Below are 19440 nucleotides of genomic sequence, written 5' to 3' on the forward strand. Positions count from 1 at the left end.
ATATGTTGTGTGATGGTGACTATGTCTTTTGCTCGCGTATTCATGTAATATCTGTCAGTCACTTTTTATAGTTAAACTTCACTGAATTCCCTTCACATTTATGAGGATCTACAGCTGTTACAGTAGTATTCATAGGTCTGTGTTTGCTTTGTTATAAACAGAGCAGTAAACGCCCTGTTGAAAGCAACAACAAGTCCATAAAACAGTTCATAAACTATTCAGACCTACACTCTTTTCTCTCTGTCGTTAATCTGCTCCTGTTTTGTGCAGCTCCAGTTTCCCCTAAAGATGATCCCTCTGCAGGAATTTCAAACCTTCAGTTCTCTTCTTTTTCCTTTCTTGTTTTCTGGAACTTTTAGGTCATTTTTGCTACTTCTCAGAGAGACATCCTATGTCTTACACTGTATTCATTTAAAGTATAATTTTACAAATGTAATCATGTAAGTAATGTGGTACTTTTAAAAGTTAAGATGCTGTGTAAAATGTAAAGCATTTTGCTACTTTACTACAAGACGTTAAATGTGATAAATCTTATTGTTTTCAGAAAAACATATATGCTCAATTCAACTTTGATGTCAACAAAAAAAATTTTTAAAGTGGGACATTTAGACTCTTATGATGGCAGAATGCTGCTTTTATATTTGAAGAATGTGATTTGACATTGTTATTGATAAAATGAGCAAGACCTTCCTTAAAACGAAACATGGCAGCAAAACCTGTATGTATTGTACAGCATTAGTGGTGCCCCCGTAGATGAACAAGTTACTAATGTCATTGTTTGACCATAACCCTAATAGTATTTAAAAAAAAACAGCGTCACAATTTGATTTGATCAAACCACAGGATGGTTTTCCACCTTGCCTCAGTCCATCTTAAATTAGCTTGGGCCTGAGGAAAGCAGGGACAGTTTTGGACCTCGCTAGCATGGTTTTCTTTTGTTTTGTGTGGTAGAGTGTGACTCGCTGTTTTAACTGATTTAACTTTCCAGGTGTTTTCCTGAGCCTCAGCAGTGAATTGTTTCTGTTTTTCATGTAGTGTGGCCTCAAGGCCCAGAGCTTACATCAATTCAGTACTGGTTTTCTATTTTGTAAATTGCGAACAGACATTTATCTGAATATTTTGCTTAAAGTATCTAACATAGATGCTTTTTTGCAATTCTCATGAAGAAACTTTTTCTTATTGCAATTTGAGACCTTTATTTAGAAAGAGAAGGGAAAGTGGGCAGACTGAGGGAGATGACGGGGATGAAGGATTTGAACCTTGACCAGCTACCACGAGAACGTTAGACTCATTCTCATTTGTTCTACCGTTAGAGCCACATGGAACCCCCAAAAACATCAGAGCTCAATTTCACACAAAATCTTCATGGTGTGGTGAGCCCTTCAACATCTTTACTTTCCAAACGTTCCCGCTCTCTTGGATGCCATATTTATACAGACTCACATCACTTACCTGTTGCGTATGATTCTAATTAGTGGTAAGTTGTTCGAGCAGGTGTGGTTTTAGTGTAACGCAACGTTTCCATATATTTTCAGGGAAATATCGCGGTCTGCAACCCTACAATATTATCAGTCATAGTCAAGTTCCCTCACAGATATTTCATGCAAAAACTCTAGTCAGTTAATTATAAGCAGGCTATGCTTTTTGATACTATTTTTGCTCATAACATGATCAGTTTAAGTAACATTTCAAATGCAGTGCTTTGGCTCAAAAGTGAGCACTTTTACACTATGATACTGATACTTTTTTATCAAGCGGCTCTTGATAAAAAAAGCTCTTTGGCTCTAACAAAATGTTGCTTACGCATTATTCTTTTATGTGTAATGAGTAATTTTCTGCGGAACCTGTTCTTAAATTTCTGATTGCCTATTTATGGTTTTGAATTTTGGATTTAAATGTTTTAATATTCTCATGTCGACTGTGGTGCAAATAGCCTAAATGTTCTTAGTACTTCTTCTACCACTGTCCATCACTTTTTGCATCCCATAGCTCTGTGCCCCGCAGGTATCTGCCGGGCCTCCCCACGCCAGAGAGGCTGTTTAAGTGTCCCTATCGGACCACAGTGGAGAGGAACAGCAGATTAACCATGATCCTATCCGCTCACAGCTAGTCCCTTCATACGCTCCTTTACACTAGCTTTTAGAAAGAGGTGGGGATGCCATTCAGGTCCATGATATGAATCCCAGACGTGGGGACCAGAGCAGAGCTTTCACCCCCGTTTCACAGAAAAGACCCCTTTCTGACACCCTCTAATTCTGGTTGCTACGGGCTTCTGGGTTCAATGGTAGACTCCTGTTGTGAAGGGACAAAGCCGCTCAGTCATCCGGCGATGGTTGCTAGGGGAGGCAGAATGTATGGGGAGGGACAGGCTGCCGTTGTCTCAGACGAAACGTCTCTTTTAAAGCGGACAAGATCTGGTGATTGACAGGTGGCTACACGCTCCACTGCAGATCACCCAGGAGGTCTGCGGGGCCTTATATCTGTGACCGTCAATGTGAGTTTGGCTGAAAGTGCGTATGTGTCTGTGGCTTGTTTGATATGGTTGGTTGGGTGAACATATCTGCCACTATGAAAGAGGCACCATTTCATACCTGCAGAGGGAGCTGCCTCTGCACCTAGATGATTGATCGCCCTGTAATAATTTACAGCGCTGGTGTAATTGAGATCCCACCGTAGGCCTCAAGGTAAAGTAAAGTAAAGTAAACTTTACAAAGTATTTCCTAAAGCCGAGTCGTTGCCTGAATCAGATTTGCTGTTGGAGCATTTGATCAGCAGTTATCTGAGTTTCTAGTTTAATACAGCACTTAATAGCTGTCTTCATTTTCAGCTGCTGAGTGAAAGTTTGTCTGAGCTTGTGGTGTCATTTGAACACATCTTCTCTGCACACATTAGGACGAGACTTTAAGAGTCACAGACTCTTCTTTGTTGAAAATATTCTGGTATTACCTTAAATTTAGCTGTTTTCAGTGAAGAAATGTAACTGTGGGTGTGGCTTCAAGCGTTTCTGATCAGGTAACTGAACATATTGGACATAATGTATTTCAACTGGATTGGTAAAAATCCAGTTGAAAAAGCAAACTTAAAGAGGCAAAATATGTCTGAAGGGCTGAAGATGTGACTAAAACATTAGAAACAGGATTTTAGCAACTGAATTCTACTTCAGTATATTCATATTTACTTATTAGGTTTTAATGAAGTGTTCTCTTTTATGTGAAATTGGACAGCTTGGGCCTTGAATGCTTTTAATATTAAGAAAAGATCCTATGGTTTTCAAGCAAAGCTACTGTTCTGAAAGGAAGCACAAGTCAAAACAGCCAAAAGCTAATGGTTTAATATTTAACAACATGCTACAAATAGCTGAAGGTCAGAAATAAGCCTGACTGGAAGTTGAATAAATCTTACCTAAAAATTGAGTTTCACACTAAGCATCACTTAAAATATGAAGCCTTTAAAGAGCAAGTAGTGGATAAAAAAAAGAGATAGGCAGCCTAATTTGTTAAAGGACATTTAAACAATGGATCAATAATCTTAAGAATAAAAGTTAAACAGTGCACTGTTGCAAAGATCAAATCTTTTTGGTGAGATGGAAGATCAGACAGTAAAAAAAAAAAGGGGGTTTAAGGCTTTGACTTCATGTTAATCTGCATCTAAAAGATGAGTGATATTCAGACTGTGTGTTTCTCACATACATGTCTCATGTGTGAACCACCACCTTGTTGGTCTCTAAACATTTAGCGGCCCCTTTAGGGCCACAGAGGCGAGTGGGAACAGACAGAGTTCACATACGCCACTGTTTCCCCTTCGGCAGACGTCTGGGACTGTCTGGGTTGTGCACTCCCAGACAGGGAGCCTTTCCACCCATCAGATGCTGCCCACGCCTATCCCCATCCCCCCCCCATTTACTTCCCCTTGACCTTGACTCTGTGTCACCGCAGCCTTCCAGACAGTCCGGGGTCAAAGGCTAACACAGCAGCCACACATCAGACACGGTCCGAGTCCCTTGTGTCTGAATAAAGGCTGAATGGTGATGAATAACCCTAAAATCAGCCTGTTGGAATGTGACTTGGAATTCCTGCAGAGATGGAAGACAGCCACGTGAAAAGAAAGCAGACGATAAAACCGAATGGAAACATTTTAGAGCATTTTCATATTGCCAGCTGATACGTACATAAATATGGATTTCAAACAAATTAAATTTGTGGCTGAAATGATTCTGATGCAAATATTTTACCTTTCACCTTTGACTGCTGACTCACAACGTCTTCAGCCAATCACAACTCAGCTGCAAGCATCAGTGTCGTGACAGATTTGCGAGAGGACGGAATGGCTGAAACCTCACGTGGCTTTTGGAAAAATGCAAACCGACGCTGCATGCTGCTCTGATGAGGATGAGCGAGCATGCGCACTGTTTGTGCCTCAATGTGGGCTCATCAATCTTTCCTAATACCCAATTTCTCCTTCCTTCCTTTCTATTTCTAGAAGTTTTTTTTTTTTTTTAATTACGTTTTGTTTCCGTTTCTGTCATCTTCTTTCGGTCTTTATGTAAATTGGTCGGCCGGCTTATCTCACTTCAGTTTGACAGTGTTTGATCAGAGGATTTTATACTGAATACTGTCCCCACATATGCAGCAGACATGGATAGGGGTTCAGCCACGGGAGCCTTTCCTCCTCGTTTTTGGGAAGTAGGACAGTCTCGATGTATGAAGAAATTGAGGAGTCTCTTCAAAACTTCACCTCTTAACTTAGATTCTCATGGCAGACAGGAGCAGTCCAGATAACAAAATATTCGCCTGTGAATAATCTAGTCTTTCATGTAAACTAAAACTTGCAACAGATTATTTTTTTAACATGAAAAAAAGCCTTTTAGAGGGCCACCACTTGGGTTACACATTGAGAGGAATTACCTTTTTTTAAGATGATATATATTTAGAAATGGGTAATAATTGGCAAAAAAAAAAAAGCTAAATACTATAAATGCTATTTTGCAGCTGCGATGTTGAAGCTTATTTGTTTAGGTCGTGGTTGAAAAAAAAAAACAAAAAAACTCACGAATATGAAAAACTTGTTTTACAGTCAGAACGGATTGAATTTTCAAATCGAAATTGTGACGCATTTACTTTGCATTTTTGAGCAACGAACATTTGCGTGCATCACAATATTTTGGAGATTTTGTCTGGAACTGTTCAGAATCAACCGAGCAAATGTGTAACATTTCTGCATGCCAAGTTTTTACGATTAAAAGAATAGCCTATATATATATTTATATTTATATATGTTTAAATAAATAGGCCTATTATTGCTTTACCTCTATATTTGTTTTTAAATTCAAGTTAGCATTTTAAATCGCACCTGACAAGCCTGAATGCGCCACAGAGTCTATAATAGAGGATTGATAGGTAACTGTCTCTCAGAGGACCCACTGTGCGCTACACAGGTCGTCTATTAACTGTATTACAACCGGAGAATGAGCTGCAACAAGAGGCGGGACGTGCTGCTGCACTGATGGTGTCACACACCAATCAAAACAGGTATACTTCAGCTGTGAACACTGATGTAAAGACGTACGTTTAAAAAAATGTAATAAAGCACCGAATAACTTGCCCCATACTTTGCGGCATTGCCCCATACATTGACATCTAAGAATAAGACTTTTTATAAAATGTTATTATTTTCAATCAAACAGCAGCCTTGCATAATTATCTCCTTCAAAAGTAATCTCACAAACATTTGATCTTAGCAATTATTCTGTGTGAATTGTCTCGATTCTGAATTGCTCTTGTTGGGCAGTTTCTGTTTTTTTTTTTTTTTGTTTTTTTTTCATATCAGAGCCAGGTCTCCATCAGTCAAAATAAGAAATAACACGTTTGAATTAACCGACAGAAGAGTTTTACAGAAAACCACCTCAACCCAAGTCTTTTGGGGGGATTTTTTTTCTTCCGTAGAGCTTTTTTCCAAGTGAGCCAATTTTCATTTTCGGATGATTGTGGGAGAGGAGTTTGCTCCTCTGCTCTCTGATACTGAAACTAACTTTAACTTTTTATTTTTCTTTATTTTTACAGTGATCTTGTCATCAGATAAACTTTGTGGACACAGGATGAACTTCACTTGCAAAGTGTGTTGGAGGTATTTGTACATAAACTAGATCATAAGAACGCCATTAAGACAGAAACAGCAGCAGATGCAAATAATCAAAAGTGTACCTTCAGCTGTTGTTTTATCATTCAAATGGCATAAATCAGTCGACTTGACAATGAGATAACATGATGCCTACATATAGCATTGCCATGCTTACATTATACAGCAATATAGTGTATATGTGTGTACATAAGTGTTGCAGTGTTATTTCAAATTCTCATCACAGGTTTCTTCTTTTTATTCAAATATAAGACCCAAATTTCAGGTAGCATCCAAAGGACTTGAACACAAAAGTGAAGTATGACATAGATGTTTCGTGAAAAACAAAATCTAATAAGTCAAAAGCAGTGTTCATGAAACACCAGCTCAGGGCTGGAGCAACCGGTTGACTACAAAGACTGTGGAGGGAGGAAGGCCCCTTGTTTCACACCAGCTCCTCCAGCTTCTCACAGTGCAGGAGGCCCAGAGGCAGGGCTGTGTTAGCCTGCGGTAAAAGTCCGCAGAGTGACTCCTCTGAGGCAGCGGTGAACAGGGTGATGAGGAGGGACTCGTAGGACGCATTAAATCAGCCTTATTAGAAGTGTAGGCGAGGGCAAGGCTCAGGTCTTACTGAGAGACCGCCGGGCACCCCTTGAGTGATGCTATTCACATCCTGGGAGAGGGGTCATTGTCAGAGGCGTTCACAGCACCCCCCGCCCCCCATCTCCATTCTTATGCTAAAGCATCATGCACATAGGCTAATTCATGGGCTTGGGAAGACATAAATGCCTTATTTCCCTCCTAAATGTTTGGATAGCTCAGCTCGAGTGGTGCGGCTCTGCCTCGCTGCTTTTCTCACGAACAAAAAGTCAAAGGTAAAGTTGGATGTGGACGTGTTATTTCTGTCATTACTGATCGAAATACCATAAAACGTGCAGGAAATGTTCAACTGAAATTAAAAATGAAAATGTCCTCATTTGAACTTTCTGTTTCTTGTGCCTTTTATGTGCTTATCCCAGTTATTTGTTTCCAGTTACCGTGTTTTACTAACCTCTTTTAAATGGACTTCTCCAAGCATTCTCTCTCCGTCCAATGGTCACTTGGGAATAGCTGGAAATAGCCACTTAATTAGCTGTCCCTGACCCTTGGTCCCTTGTTTGTGGCTCCGGCTGCTTCTGACCTCTGCAGCTCTCCGGCCTGTTTATTGTCCTCTGGGGAACTGTCCACATCCTGATCCCTGACCCCCTGCCGACCAGGGACTTCACCAACAGGTCCCTGACCGGCTGCCCCCTCTAACAAAGCTCTCATCTAAAACCAATATTTACCCTAAGTAGGAGATTCAAGCAGGGTCCTCATGATGGGATAGTGAAGCTGACAAAACTGGTACAACTGAAGCTCTCTATGGTTTGTGTGCAGATGGTAACATAAGTAAAGCACACATTTGCAGAGCTTGTGATGTAAAACCAATAGAGGCGATTTTTGATGATGAAAATTCCACCAGTGTAATGATTTTTTTTTTTTTTTTTTTTTTACGACATCAGAACATTTGTGCTTTTCTTCCATCCAGGCTCTACAGAGGGTGATTTCACAAATGAGTTTTCTTTCACCCATAGAGGGGAACTAATCACCAAGATCAGCCGCTGTAATGTTTGGAAGGCTTGAAAACATGCTGACTGCTGCACTGCTGTGAGTGTCACTGTTAGGAGACATTGTTCAAATGATGCTCAACGTAAGTGTCAACGTAAATTTCTTTAAAGCAACTCTGGAAACAATAGATTGATGCTTACAGATATATGTGCAACTCTTTCCCCACGAGTTTTTCCTCTCAGACACATTTTCTGCCTTCTTTTCTTTTCTTTTTTTACTTTTAATCACTGAATTCAAGTTCAAAGGGTGATGGACAATTTGATATTATATATGCAGGTAGCCATGGTGTACATTCAAATGAGTGTCATATACATTTTCAGCACTTTTAAGCCATGGCAACCTAAGATGGTTGTCGCCAAGTATGTTTGGAAACTGAAACGCTGCAAAAAGACTCTGCATTGGGCAACTCCATTTTGGCCTTTTCCACCTTGTCTTTTTAGAAAAAATAAGTCCTGTTAAACACAACACTTAATTAAGAATGATTAAAATGATTTATTATCCACAAATCAAACACTCGAGGTATTTTTTTTTATTTTTTTTTTTTGTCTAACAAGAGGAAATTTGAGTCTGAAGAAACCCACGTGTCTGTTTTTCTTGTAATTTCTGGTCGCTTTGTTTGTTTCTACAGAAAGACACGGAAATAATCCCCCGTTGACCCCGCGCGCGTGTCCATCTGCTGTTTGATTCCGGACACAGATCAGACGGACACTGACTGAGGTCAGACAGACACCAGGAAGGCCTGTTGCCTAATCCCGAAATTAATCGTCGAAATTTTGCCCTGCCGTGCAGCGTCACATTATATGGGTCAAAGTAAACATCCCAATGAGCGCGAGACATTTTAATTCTTAATTTAAATGTATAATTCAGGGCGTTTGTTTTTATATGACTCCTGTCCAAGAACAGGAAAAAATAAATAAATAAACTGCGTGCATGCTAAAAACAATCGTTTTTAGACGAATAGACGAATCTATTCGTATTTAGTTTTAAAAGCACGCGGAGTAATTTGGTCCACCGAGTTTTGCGGCAGATAGGCCTACATTTATTTTTTTCGCCTCAACCATGCAGCGCACGTTACTCTGTCTGCTCCTAATTAAAACTTAATGAGGGGTCACTCAAACGCTTTCTCACACCAGCTTCACGCACATTAGCATGTGAATCCCCCACCAAAAATGGAGAGAGAGCGAGAGAGAGAGACGTTCTGACTACTAAACAAAGCGGCTTTTGTCTAATTTTACCTCTTTTAAAATCAAAGCCGAGACTCTATTAAGTGTAAGGTTATTTTCGATATGACGTTAGCCTACTTTCAACATGTAAGCCATGTAATGATCACGGGCAGGGCTTATGTACTGTATATGGTTCTCTGAGAAGTAGGACTTTTAACACAGGTGTATCATTTTCAGTATTTTTATTTCATTGATGTGTAATCGACAGCAGCAAACGTCATTAATACATTTGTATCTTATCCAAATTTTGCGATACAAGGAGGAAAAATGGATTGCCAACTTGAAAATGCATCAAAACATTCATGTAATGCACATGGATTAGTGAGTGTGAAGTAATTGGGAATATCCAAGTCTTTTTATTTGCAATCTTTTGTCCAAAGTTGTTTCATCACATGATTCATTGTTACCAGAATGTCTGACAAACACATTTTGAGTTGTATGCTATTTTGACACAGTGATCTCATAGTCTCTTGATTTCATGCTCTGCCAAGAATCCAGCCAGCCAGTTGACGACATTTCCTTGAATCTGGTCCTCGGTGTGCCAGCTCCTGTCCCGCCTCTGAGTAAAAGAAGACGAAGGGAGTCATTAGCATGAGAATCAAACTTAGCTTTGTCAAGTCATCCACTCAACATGGGAGTAATTTTTGGGAAGTGGAAAAAGAAAGAAAAAAAGATTGTCTTTGGTGGCAAACTGTATTGAGTACTTAAAAGCTTTATGAAAGTAAAGCATTTTCAGACAAAACATCTGCAATAAAATGAAAATCAAACAAAAAAAGAGGGCATGCTGGGTAATAAAAAAGTCTGACATGTTTGGTTTATCCAAATGTTGATGAATTTGTTTTGACACTAGTAATTTTGTGGCTGTGTGTGATTTTTCATTTCGTACATCAGACGTTGGAGGAAGTGTTGCACAAAAACAAACTTCCTTTTCATGCACGATAATTTTATTTTATTTTTTTTTAAAGCCCCCGTGCTCTGCATGTTGTTCTTCTCCTCCATTTTCATGCTGTATGCATGGAGGGATCTTAAGGCTTTTATCCCCACAGGGAACCGGCTCGAACTCTTTCTCTGTCAATTTTCACCCACTCCCCAATTCAGATGAGCCCTTTCTCCCACCAACCCCACAATGAAGGATTTGTCCTCGTTCTCTTTGTCCACCTCTGATATCTTTTTTCGACTGCTCCCTCTCCGCAGACAGCATGCAGCGTATGCAAATACGCGCTCTTTCATTCGCCAGGCCCCTCCCTTGAATGAATGCAGCCTTAAATGAGGCCACACTTGGACACGTTTACAGAGGGGCCACGGAACATGCACATACTACAATCACTGGATTTGAATGCCCACTCTGACACACAGTCAGTCAAACATCAAACGCTGAGCAGTAAGAATGAGTAAACATAGAAATATATATGGTTGACTGATGCAACAGCTTATTCTAACTACCTATTTAGCCACACTATGATACGAACAAAAGAAACTGCAATGTAATACCTGTGCTTGATGAGTTGGTTCACATTTAAACTGCACATATAATAGTTTGTCTCATAATGGTGGATTTAACAATTGCTTGAATGTCTTTAAATGCACGGGCCCATCACATATCCTATTAGCCATAGAAACTACTTTGGTCTCACTGAGGAGGAAATGTTTGCTATGCTATTTCACTGTAACAATATCAAGAGTCCTTTTAGTGGAAAAACTTCGCCTGACTACACTGAACAAGACATGAGTTGTGTTTTTGGAAGGAAACAACATTTTTTTGACAAGCTTGTTTACTTGCAACACAGGATTTTCTTTCCCTCTCTCTTTGTTTAACTCTAGTTATTATACACCGAGTGGCACGCAAACGCACACAATAAGTGTTAGGGTGTGTAGGACGAGGCTGAGAACCGAGACCCAAGCGGTCCAACAGAAAGCTCCGAGGAAGAGGTGCAGACAGCGTAACTCTGGATGAATTATAGCAGTGTCTGATGAGCATAAAAGCAGCTAACATTCCCAAGCTGGCCCGTGCCATCTGTGAGTATGTGTGAATGGGCTGGAGTTTGTGTGTGTTGTAGGTGGGGGTTGACGTCTGCAGGACAGCTCTGACAATTTGGCCTTTTCATTCTTACATTACTGAACCGACCGGCGTCTTTCCCTTAGCAACCCTAACACAGGTCAAAGGCTATGTACTCCTCACCCGCCACCCCACCGCCTTCTCCTCCTCTTATTCTTGTACTCCAGGGTGGCCACAGGCACTCCAAACTCCCTCACCGTCTGCACCCATGAACTTGAACTTGATTTGATTTCTGACACATTTTCTGAATCTTAAACACAACTTCTCGTAGGGTAGAGATAAAAGGGAGAGGCACCTACTTTTTGAGCCTGGTATCCGACTCATATACAGTAGCACAGAATAAAATTGCACGTACACACTAAAGAGGTCACATCAAGGATTCCACAGTATTTCCTTCACCCTACAACCTCATCTCCTGCTATGATTACAATGGGTCACTGTATTAAAGGCTCAGGCACCTAATTCTTCTATACTTTCATTGGCGCATACAGGACCCCTACTCAGGGATGCAACAGCCAAGAGATGTAATCTGAAAAGCCTGGGATGTAAAAACTTCTCTCCATCTTCCTCTAAGATACTTAACATTGGGCTTTGTCTGAGATTAGTCTCAGCCAAAGTTGCATTAAAGAGCACCAATGAGCCTCGTTTGACCCACATTGGACCTCATCCAAGACTACTGGCGACCCATGAGCTGGGCGTAATATATCTCTGTAGAGCCGTTAAAACATTAATAGTGTCCACACATAGCGAGGAGGTAACCCAGGAGCTATGTGGAATTAACATTTTATCGCTACTATAGCTACGCCACTGCACCCACGCAGAATGTGTAGTGAGCATTGACTACTGTCACTTCATCATGTCGCACATTATAATTCCCCAACATTGAAAATCCCACATAGCTAAAGCAATACATAGTTAATAATGAATAACAGACGTAAGGAAGACGAAAGAGTGGAAAGGTAATCATCTCTCTCTATGCCATTTTCTTCAGGGAAAATACATTTTTCTGTCAAATGTAAATTTATGTACGAGCAGAGGGAAGTCAAGAGTGAGGAATGAATATTTAAGTAACAGAGGCTGCAGCATGCAAAGGAATATTCAGGGTCATTCAGGTCCTAAATCCTCCTGACTTGGTGTCAAAGCAGCTGACCTCACTCTCGAGCCGCTCTAGTTTCAGGGAATCTTGATTGAAGAGTCTTTGTTTCAGAGCAGATTAAAAACCCGACCATTAAGCAGTTTCACCGAGTGTTTTGAGACACAGTAGGTTGTCAAAATCAAACGTGCTATTTTTTTTTTTTTCACTTGTTATTTCCTCCCTGTATTGCATTTAGTAAGGATTTTAGCTCCGCCTCGTCATTAGTTCAAGCAATCTGTGAGCATTTTTGCTTGTCAGTCATTTCTACACCCTCCAAACAAATGTGAATGCTCGTCTTGCAGACATCTTAAAGATGAATACATTTTCCTGACCAATGTGCTTCAGTCACCGCCTCTCTCTTTGACCATGCTGTCTGTGTCGATTGCCGCAGCTTCAGTTGCTAAGCGGTATATGAACATACACGCACACACCAGTCCTCCATGCCCTGATCCTCGCAGATGCAGATCTCTCTAGCATGGCACAACACAAGCTAGCACAAGCTGACTTCATCAGCAGATAGCCAAACACTCACAGCTCAAACATGGCTGCCCATGTGCTACACCTGCTGCCTCCTTTCCATACACATTTGGCTTCTCCATCTTTAACCCTTTCTTGATTAGCCAGTCTTTTGTTTTACCTTTTAAATCCAACCTTCTGCTCCTCTGTTTTCCCTAATGTACGCGACATAGTACGGAGAAAACTAAAGTACCCCCAACATTAATTTCTCGACTTGCTTCCTCTCTTCTGTCAAATCCGCCTGAAGCAATATGCTGTACATCACAGATGAGCAGCACAAATGCAATTATAGAGACAGTTTTGAGTCTTTTATATGAATAAAGAGAGGGAATAATCCTTTGACATGTGGGCTGCGCATGCCTTACACATCTTGTGGAAGCACATTTACAGTATGAAGCCCATTAATAATCATTATCCGCAGGTTACATCATTCATGTTCTCAGGGCGCACCCATTGCCTTAGCTGAGTCATTTAAGTGATATGGTGTGCCACCAATTCTTGTGGGATTTTTAATGTTGTCTCTCTTTTTTACGCTTCCACACAAATGTGTGGATATTGTTTGCATTAAGCACAATAAGCAACCATACAGAAAACTGAGAACAAATACACGGCTAGTCTGCAGATTTTCATTAGAAAATGTGAATATATCATAGCATTGCACTTCTGATACAATGCAGTACAAAACTGGGATTTAGTATGACAAAAAGCGTGTAGGTCTCAGCATACAGCTTTGCATGCATATCATGTATGAATGCATATCTAATGCCTGGGAAAACCCTCTCATTTAGCAGAAAATATAGCATCTCCATGTTTTTCAGACATGCAGAGAAGCCTGAATAGACTAATGAACAGTCAGGTGGCACTCCAGGGCCTGGACTACACCCCCCACCCCCCACCCCCCACATCGCACACATATCAAACACACATACACTTGCCCACACATTAAAACTCAGTGGTTAGCTCGACCCCGGTGATCCGCACGACAGTCTAATGTCTCAGGCATCTGCTCATGTCTAGTCTGGAGGGTCTTTCCCACCCTGCCCCCCAGCACAGGCCCGCTGCACCACCAGTTCCCACAATAGTGGGAAAGCAGGCTTTTTTTTTTAAGGGGGGGGGTTGCCGGGCAGGCAACAATTGAGGAGGGTTAGAGAGAGAGGGTACGGGGCTGAATGATAATTTGAAAACACATGGCGCTGTTCATTAACACACAGCACCGCAGCTGCACATGTCGGACCTGGACACACATGCTCACGTGTCTTGCTTTTCTGCCTCAGGTTGCTGCCAGTCATGGCAGGTGGTACAGGGCATCTTTATGCCATGAGGAGAGTTTAGTGTGTGTGTGTGTGTGTGTGTGTGTGTGTGTGTGTAAGGTTCCAGATATCATGCTGGTAAAGATTTGGGGGATTGGTACTTAATAGTGTCTTTTTTTCTAAGTCAAATTTAAGATTTTGTTTATGACGTGTGTCATTTTTAATCTGCATTTTGACTAAAGTAATCATAAAATTACAAGGCAGAGAGCAGTAACTAACATTAAAATGCAGGAACCCAACGCTTAAAATCATATTAGCTCAACTAGAAAATTAGTCCAGGTTATTTGTGCGCGGCTAAGTTGCTTTAACAATTGTACAAATTCACCTTCACTGTGGCACTTCTGATTAGCAAGACACACACACTGATGTGTGCTGCAGACTGGACTGAAATATAAGTAATGAAATGCCAATTTTATACACAAGGAATTATTTTGCAAACAAAAATATGTTTTGACATAAAGTAAATGAAATACTTTACTTTAAAAAACAAATTATTCTAGCATCACCCTATCATTCCTTCCTCAGCACCTGAAATTTTCCGATTATTAAGATCCTTATAGATACTGTAATAAATATCACGATTTCACGACAAAGGCAGTTTACTGTGAATTAATCAATGAGGTTTCGTCATGTGGAAACGTGCCGTACACCACTGTCTGGTGTGCATCAGGGAGTAAAGTAGCACCATGATAAGAGAGGATAGCAGATTTCCTTCAACCGGTGCCAGCTCATTAATTTTGTTTGCTACCCACCCCCCCACCCCTACCACCACCACCACCACCACCACACACACACACACACACACACACACACACTCACACACACCTCACCCCATAACTGCTAATTAGCAGCAGCGGATCACAGAAGAAAAGAGAGAGGCCATGTGTGACTGCAGGAAATGGAAAACTCTTCTTCTTTCCTTTCCTCAAGATCCCTTCCCCCATTGCACATATTCACACACTCCCCGCCAAACCCCTCACCCTCTGGCCATCACCAACACCATTGGCACCCAACAGAAAACCATGATGCAGCTCACCTCGAGTGCCAGCCCAGCCATTTTAGTTGTCGCGGCAAACATCTCCCAAGATGGCTCCTCCGAGCGCGCCCATACTCCAGGGATCTGGGGAGGGTCTTTGTCCGCTTCTTGGCACAGGGCAGTTTCTCAGTTGGCAGTGCTGATGGCATCAGGAGATCTCGGGTAAAACGGATGAGGGTGGGAGGAGGCGGCAAATCCGGACTGACTGCCCCCCTACGCCCCCCCAATTTTTCGTTTTTGCTTAACGACGGCTCTGTTCGGGCATCCCAGATCTTTCAGTGTTAATAGGAAGGCTGTAGTAAATGCAGAATAGATAAAACAGAGGAAATCACACCATGTTAAACATTACAGAGTATAATTAGAGCATTTTGATTATGGACTATTAATTAATATCCTTTTTTTTTTTTTTTTTTAAGCCAACAGTACTTGCTCTAAACTATGGTTATAAATCAGCACATCATCAAAATGTTTACAGCTCTCACCAGTTTATACAAAGAGCAAAACGGGTGCGAGTGTTTTTGAAGGCATGAGTGTGTATTCTGCAGCTATGAAAGAGCTTAAACAAGAAGCCCTCACATTATAAAGGTACAAAGGTTAAATCAAGGATGCCTTCAGACGACCTCATAACGCCTCAAGAGTTTTTATTCTCATTCGTTAAGGAAGCATACCAGGTTCACCAGCTACATATAGCAGGGGAAGCTCCGGAAAAGACTTGGAACACAGCCTTTTCAGAAATCCAATATCTGACTGTGAAACGAAGCAATTAGCCCGGGTTGACAGCAAGCTCTACTGCAATGGGTAGTTAAGAGAATGAATGAAAACTCATCTCACTGTGGTGCTCTCTAAGCTTTAGTGGCATTCTCTGCGCTGAGCGTATGGACCGTATAGCACTGAAGTACCAAGTTGAAAAGTTCAGCTTCTGTCTACTGGATGGCTCTGGCCTTCTCATTGAGCTGAGACAGAATATAACCCAAAGGCCTCAAGATTTGCAACAGCTTTAAATACAGATGGCAAGTGTTCGTTTTTTTTCAACCCTGTGTTTCGCCACTCAACTGCAGTGTTAGAGCTTCTGTAGGACCTTAAGAAAACTTTTGCTTCCGCTTTCTTTCATCTAAATGTCGGAAGTGAAACAGTGTTGGTTTTTTTTCTTTTTTTAATTAATAACAGAATAACATCAATCAAGAGCATCTGAACTGTGACTCGACTGGAAGGGCAACATACTAAAGTGTCCTTTAGCAGATTCAGCTCCAGGGGGTCTTTGAGAGACTGTTATTTCACTTTCTAAATGTTACCAACATTAAATCCAATAATGGGCTTTAATAGACCTCTTTCAACTGAAGTCATCCAGTTATGTCGCAGTGGGAAAAGCAAGAGTGTAAGCAACGGACGTTTAAATCCCATTTAGCTGCTTCAGTTTCAGGCTTACGTCACTGTTCGACTGTGCTCTTCCTACAGGTCAAATTTTTAGATGTTCGCTCCACAAAAAACAACAACATTTCTCTTTTGAAATCCTTACATGCTTATCTCTTTAGGGGCCCTTGAAATTTAGGAAGCATGGGCTTATTTCTGGAAGTCTATACTGGCCCCTTTCTGCCACTGGACAACCTGTTTAATATTCAGCACCATGTTGCTGAACAACCTGCATGGACAGCCTTTTTTATTCTTTTTTTTTTTTTTTACCGTGGACACAATTCATAAAGCTAATATAAATTCTCAAAACAAATCTCTGAGTGAGATTAAGAAAAGCAAAGATATTCAGGGGAGGGGAATATATGTCTAAGAGGTGAACAAAAACCAACAGCATCATGAGTTCAAGTATTCTTGATCTCCTTTGAACTCCTTTATCATATGACAGACATCAAGGTTATGCACGATAAGACACCTTTGTGCACTGAAAAACGCCAAAAGCAGGTAAAGAAAAAAATACAGGTATACCATGTTTAAAAAAGTCTACTTTTTAAACGTGTCAACCTACATTTTAAACTTGCCATTGCTCCATTATCAGTAGAACTTTTTCTTACCTTTTTTTTTTTTTTTTGTGAAGATCCATCAGTCGTGAATGAACACATCGTTATGGAGGTCATTTCTACTTTCGGTTATCTAGCTTTATGACAGGTATTTAACACTCATACAGCTAGATAACCAAAGACAAAAACAGACCCCCCCCTCCCCTCCTCTGTCACATAAGCGCATGCTGTAGCCCGAAATGACACTGGCGTGATCTACAAGGAACCAAAACACGCATTAGAGGGCCTGTTGTATTTAGACACTTCTCCGGTTCGTTTAACTCTCTTGAAGCTAAACAGCTGAGGTTATAGGAGAAAAATGCAGATGTGTGCCACCAAATGCAAAGAAAAAAAAGGAGAGAGAGAATATGGGTCAAGTGGTGATGAAATTTTGCTGGTTTAACTTGCAAATTTAAGCATCAATGTTACTGCTCTACGATAGTATAGCTCGTGTCTGGCGTGGGCCTGCTGACGAAATGATATCCTAAATGTATGTAAATGTCAAGCAGATACACATCGTGGACGATAGGTCTACTGTAGCAAGAAAACAAAGAAGCATTTTTTTTTGTATCAAAACGGGAGCCATAGCATACACTTCGCTAATAGCATCGCCTGCACCATATTTATAGGCCTATCATTGCTCAAAATGGGCACAGTTACAAGTGTTTTTGGTTGTTTTTTTTAACAGTAAAAAATACAGTCTGAACTGCCATTTAAATATCACTTTGCGTGCTGAGTTCAATTTAAAATATCTGCAATATAGTTACCACTTTAGATAATGCACTTCAGCTCATTTCTAGGATAGGCCCGTTCTAACGCGTAACACTTGCCTTTGGAACAAGATATTTTCCTGGTAACGTGGCGGATTATTTGTTAACCTGACATGGGATTTAATACAGTGCAGTTTGTTGCGTTTGAACACCACAAACCAATGACTGGGGCTGTGTTACACTAACTTGACAATTTTGCTTTGACATCATAAAGACGCGCTCTGGATTTAAACCTCTATCTCCATGTAGGCTTGAGGCGGATCATATTAGTTTGGACGACATGCAGTTTTGTCTCATGTGTGTGGCCAAACTGTGACCATGAACCTGACTTCGCGTTAGGTGAGGAAGTGCCTGTTTGGCGCAGCAGGTTGAAGTGATGCCCCACGATCAACAGATGACCTCTTAAAGCAAAGACAGTATAAAAATCCTCAAAATCTTAATTGTCTCGGCTCTAACGATGCTTTAATTTGTTCTTGGCTCTTTGGAGCTCCTGGGGGAAAAGAATCCCTACTTTTAATGAGAGCTGTGATTGGCCTACTTCTTCTTCTTCAAGAAAAAATTAGACTATGTCACATCACAGGGATTAATCCGCGCAAGCTATTACAAAAAGCAATTTGTTCATCATTATAATAGAAGCCGAGGACTCGCAGAAGCCTTTAACACTCTGGGAAATTGTACAATAAAAGGGTTTTGCCTGTTTAAAGACCATACACATATGCTTTCGCCCCATTGTTTCTATATGAAACAATGGGGGGATTTCAAGCCTTTGAATAGATAAACTACACATTTATCACCAGTGTCCCCACATTGTATGCATAAGATAAATGGACATTGCTTTAGAAAAGAAACTAATCTGAGGATGTGTGCGTCCACCTTCAGGGGCGTTTCTTACCTGCTTTCAGAAGCAGAGCAAACTCTGGAAGCGGATGTCCTCAACTTCAGGTCGTGCTGAATGTTCCAGATGGATTTTTCTGCGTTTACATCGGGCCCATGCACAGAGTTGGAGGCACATGAGTCAGGCTCCATCATCAGTTCACCAGCTTCTGTCTCTCCTCCAGCCTGCGCGCTTCCTCTACTGTCTGACAACCAGCTCCCGCACTGACGTCATGCCAGGACCAGGACGGCGAATTGGCCAATCACAGAGTCCACTGGTTCCAAAGATTGTAAGAATAGAGTAAGACGCCTCACTCTTATATATTTTTACTTGCTATTATCATTTTTTTTTAATACTTTATCCAGCATTGTCAGAAAAAAAAGGGTTAGGGTTAGGGTTAGGGTTAGGGTGGAAAGATGAATCTTGTTTTCACCAACTCACCAAAAACACGATTTCATTTCCAGATCTGTCTTCTTTTTTTTAAATGTATTGTGAGCCTTTTTCTCATCAGTTTGTATTGTGAAGATGATGCATGTCCAAATACTAAAGACAAAGACATGCGTGCTAATGTCATTATGATGACATTGATGCTTTTTCTTTTTATCCTAGCCGAGTGAATATCAAACTGTAAACTATTGTTTCCAGATGGTGGAATAAAACAAGTGACTAAAAAGAAAAGAAAAATAAAGCTTTTTTTTTGTTTTTTAAATCTCTTTCAGATTTTTCCCTCTAAATCCCACGATAAAATCAGTT

General features: G+C 40.8%; 1 long non-coding RNA gene across 1 annotated transcript; it reads right to left on the reverse strand.

Moving 5' to 3' along the window:
• Nucleotides 1-9151: 9151 nt before the first annotated feature.
• Nucleotides 9152-17157, reverse strand: LOC142384645 (uncharacterized). Its single transcript, XR_012770094.1, has 3 exons — nt 17059-17157; nt 15038-15330; nt 9152-9543 (listed from the first exon to the last, which is right to left on the reverse strand). It is a non-coding gene; the product is annotated as an uncharacterized LOC142384645 (long non-coding RNA).
• Nucleotides 17158-19440: the final 2283 nt, after the last annotated feature.

This window comes from Odontesthes bonariensis, chromosome 7 (assembly GCF_027942865.1).
Source record: "Odontesthes bonariensis isolate fOdoBon6 chromosome 7, fOdoBon6.hap1, whole genome shotgun sequence".
Classification (NCBI taxonomy): domain Eukaryota; kingdom Metazoa; phylum Chordata; class Actinopteri; order Atheriniformes; family Atherinopsidae; genus Odontesthes; species Odontesthes bonariensis.